Here is a 4,643-nt window from a genome sequence, read left to right on the forward strand (position 1 = left end):
CCTATAGTTTCCCGGGTCCTCCTTCCTGCCTTTTTTGAAGATGGGGACCATGTTGGCCCTCTTCCAGTCCTCTGGTACCTCACCAGAGCACCACGAGTGCTCATAAAGCCGTGCCAGGGGACTTGCAATGACCTCGGCCAGTTCCTTTAGAATTCTAGGGTGGAGATCACCTCTAGGGTGACTTGAACACGTCCAACCCCTGCAGAAGCTCCCTAACTAAATCCTCGCTAACCCGTGGTCCAGGTGTACCTCCCCCGGTGTCCGAGAGGGGCCCAGCAGGGAGGTGGCTGTTCTGGTCCCTACTTAGGAAGACGGAGGTGAAGAAATCATTGATAATGTTAGCTTTGCCATCTGGTGTGACGACCAAGTTTCCCATCACATCCTGCAAGGGCCCCACGTTACCCGGGACCTTCTTTTTAAAATACATACACTTTTTTAAATACCTTCTTTTGTGTTACCATTATTCAAGGGCTCAAGGAGGGTGGAGTTGAATCACATTCAGGTACTTACGTCTGCTTAGAAGCCTAATAGGCACAATAGTGTCTGGCTCAAAGTCTCTACTGAAAACAGCCTAATTTGAATTCTGTACTATATAGTGCATTCATAGGTTAGTCAGTAGTTTTAATTCTTTCTCAGAAAAAAAATCAGTTCCAGTGATCCACTCTTGGAAACTTTTGGTCCCAGTAACTATATGGCTGAATATATATTTAGTGCCCTATTGTTATCCATTTTATCATCTACATGTTTCATATATAAGCTTCAAAACAAACTAAGCACTTTGTTCATACCATGAGATCACAAAAATGTAATTCATGAACAAGATGCTTCACGTTGATTGAAGGGCTCAACCTCCTTTGCCAGTGGTGTGGTTTTTCTGTTCCAATGCCTACATATCTTTTAGGGGAAAGATGGTTGTTTAAGTAGAAATAAGGCTACTCAGATAATACATGGAATCCTCAGTTTCCCTGGATTCTGTCACTCTGTGGATATGGTATAGAAATTATACTAGTCCAGGAGTAGCCAACCTGCAGCATGGGTGCCACAAGTGGCATTGGCAGACTCAATATATGGCACACAACAGACTGGTGAGGGGGGCAAGCAAAACAGTGGCAGATAGAGCAGTGCAGCAAATTAGACAGAGCAGCAAATTAGGCAGGAATCATGGGCAGGGAGCAGAAAGCAGAGCAGCAGATCAGACAGTGGTACCAGTCTGCCACAAAGGGTCCTGGTCCTGGTCTGGCATGGCAGATTCAGAGGCACAGCCCAAGCCAGGTCCAGAGCACCAGGTCCAGGGCTACATGCCAGATCCAGCCCCACACTGACCCAGTCTGGTTGATAGGGCTGTGTCTTCCATGGTAGAGCTCCTCCCCATAGGTCTAGAAATTTGGCAGCAGGGAAGCAATAGCAACATTAATTGCCATGGCTCCCAGAGCTGCAACAATAAATGTTGCTCCTGCTCCCCCTGCACCAGATTTCTGGACCTGTAGGGATCATTCTATTTTGCATATAATGCACAACCTGATTTCAGCTGGTATGGGCGGGGGGAGAAGATGCATGTTATGCAAGAAATTATGGTACATATTCCCTTTCAGAGAGACAATGGTATTGGGCTATCACACACTTTAAGCCACCCTGAAAACACTCTTAGGCTAATATCACAACATTTTAATCCAGACTCATAGTCAACTTGTATACAAATCCATTAAGAAGGATACTCAGATGGTTTCCAGATGATGCCTTCAAAAATAAGACCTAAAAATAACACCTCAGTCTCTCCAACTTAAGTTACCTAAATCATACCATTGGGCAAATTGCTTTATTACATAATTTAGCATGATATTTGGCCTTCACTACATTAACCCTCAGATGATGGAATATTCACTATGTCAGTACTTATTCAAGGCAGCAATGGACAATCTTTTATCAAACTAGAACATTAAAAAAAAGTATTTTATGTACATCCAATCACCCTGAATGTACCATATGTTCCACACCACTGTTCAGAATTTGAATATGGAATACGGGCAGGCTGCTAATAAATGAACTACAGTTAAAAAATTATGCTTCCAGTTCATCAAAGTATCCTTACACAGAAGAACACTGAAACATGCAAGTAACCACGTATGTGTTTATATAGTTACCTAAAGTCAGACCTGTTCACAAAAGTTATCCAGCGAGTGCTTTCAGAGAATAAGGCAAAGTCTGAGAGACAGTATCTTTGTCCCAACACACTCACCTCTTTCCACAGAACATCAACAGTGGAGAGGAAGGAAAAGCCTCAGAAGAGAAAAGAGGCCAAAATGAACTAACCTTGAGAAAGCAAAGCAACAAAGGGACTGCGAGGAAGGGAAAGGTGTATTCATATTAATTGTTGACATTTTACATGATATAAGCTACTGCATCTACTAAGGAGACTTTAAGTTTTATTACACTTTATATAACTTTTATTGAAAATTATAAAATAACTAAAAAATTGCCCATCAAGAATGACGGGGGAGGGACAGGTGGGGATGGAGTGCTGCCACCCACCAGCCTGCACCACCTCCATTTCTCAGGAGCAGGGGGGAAAGTTGGCATGCAGCAGCTGCTGCTGCCATCCCCACCCCACTTCATGTCCGCCCCACACCCCACCTAAGCCCCCTTCCCCACGCCCCCCCTCCAGTGCACAGTGGTAGGTGGTCACTGCCACCCACCACCCCATGCTGCCGCTGCTCTGCATCTGGCCGTGGGCCAGCCCCTTGCTCTGTTTCTGGCCCCATGCCACTCCACCTGCTGCTCCACATCTGGCCCCCCCATGACCCCCATGACACTCTGCCTCCAGCCCCATGCCACCCCACTCTCTGCTGCACGTCTGGCTCAACACCACCCACCCCTCCCCCCCACTTTGCATCCACCTGGCCTGCTCTGCCCAGCCCATTTTGCTGGAACCACACCCCACCCATCATTGTTGATGGACATTCTTGATGAAGCCATGCCCCCCAGAAGCCACATTTTCCAAGAGCATTACAGATGGACAGACACACACACACAGACAGATGGACTAAGCCCTTTATATATATAGAATGGACCTAATTCATTCCTGGTCACATCAGGTGCTCAGCAACTCAAGGCCATTTTTACAGTGCTACAGTATGGATTTAACATGGAAAACTTAAAAACTTAAATCCCAACATGGATCAAAGGGAGCAGGAGGGTGCAAAAGCCCCCATGGCTCACCAAAAGCATCCGGGAATGTCTTCTAGCTAAAAGGGAGGCGTACATCCAATGGAAGGGAGGGGCCATCACGAGGGAGGGCTATACTGCGGCTGCTCGGTGATGCAGGGGGGACAGTCAGGAAGGCCAAGGCAAAGATGGAACTGGGACTAGCTTCCCAGATCAAGGACAACAAGAAGCCCCTTTTTAAATACATAGGGGGCAAAAAAAAGGTACCTGGTAACGTGGGGCCCCTGCAAGACACATTAGGAAACTTGGTCGTCACACCAGACGACAAAGCTAACATATTTAATGACTTCTTTGACTCCATTTTCCTGAGGAGGGACCAGATCAGCCCCCCCACTGGGCCCCCCTCAGGCCCCAGGGGAGGCGCACCCAGGCCAAGGGTCAGTGAGGATCTAGTCAGGGAACTTCTGGAGGGACTGGATGTATTAAATCAGCTGGTCCGGATGATCTCCACCCCAGAATGCTGAGGGAAATTAGCTGAGATCATTGCGGGACCCCTGGCACGGCTTTACGAGCACTGGTGGTGCTCTGGTGTGGTGCCAGAGGACTGGAAGAGGGCCAGTGTGGTTCCCATCTTCAAAAAAGGGAGGAAGGAGGACCTGGGAAACTATAGGCCAGTTAGTCTTACCTCAATCCTGGGTAAGCTTTTTGAGAGAATTATTCTGGCACATGTCCATGAGGGGCCAGCAGGGGAGATTATGCTTAGGGGCAACCAACACGAGTTCATTGGAGATAGGTCCTGTCAGACCAACCTAGTGGCCTTCTACGACCAGGTCACAAAATCCGTAGATGCAGGCGTAGCAGTGGACGTAGTCCTTCTGGACTTTCGGAAGGCCTTCAAAACTGTCTCTCACCCCGTTCTCATTAAAAAAATGGGGGACTGTGGTGTCAACACCTACACAGTCAAATGGGTTGCCAACTGGCTGGAGGGCCGCACCCAGAGAGTGGTGGTGGATGGGTCATTTCGACCTGGAGAGATGTGGGCAGGGGGTTCTGCAGGGCTCGGTCCTCAGGCCCGCACTGTTCAACATCTTGATCAGTGACTTGGACAAGGGGGTAAAAAGCACCCTGTTCAAATTTGCTAATGACACTAAGATGTGGGGGGATGTAGACATGCTAGAAGTGAGGAATAGGCTGCAATCAGACCTAGACAGGTTACAAGGGTGGGTGGATGAGAATAGGATGTGATTCAACACTGACAAGTGCAAGGTGATGCACCTGGGGAAGAAGAACCAGCAACATACCTACAGGCTGGGGAACTCCCTTCTCATCAGTGCAGAGGCAGAAAAGGATCTTTGTGTCATCATAGATGCCAAGATGAACATAGGCCAGCAGTGTGCGGATGCAGTCAGGAAGGCCAACCGCACCTTGCCATGCATCCACAGATGCATCTCAAGCAGGTCCAAGGAGGTGATCCTCCCCCT

The sequence above is a fragment of the Crocodylus porosus genome, unplaced genomic scaffold (assembly GCF_001723895.1).
Source record: "Crocodylus porosus isolate Cpor-Errol unplaced genomic scaffold, CroPor_comp1, whole genome shotgun sequence".
NCBI lineage: Eukaryota > Metazoa > Chordata > Crocodylia > Crocodylidae > Crocodylus > Crocodylus porosus.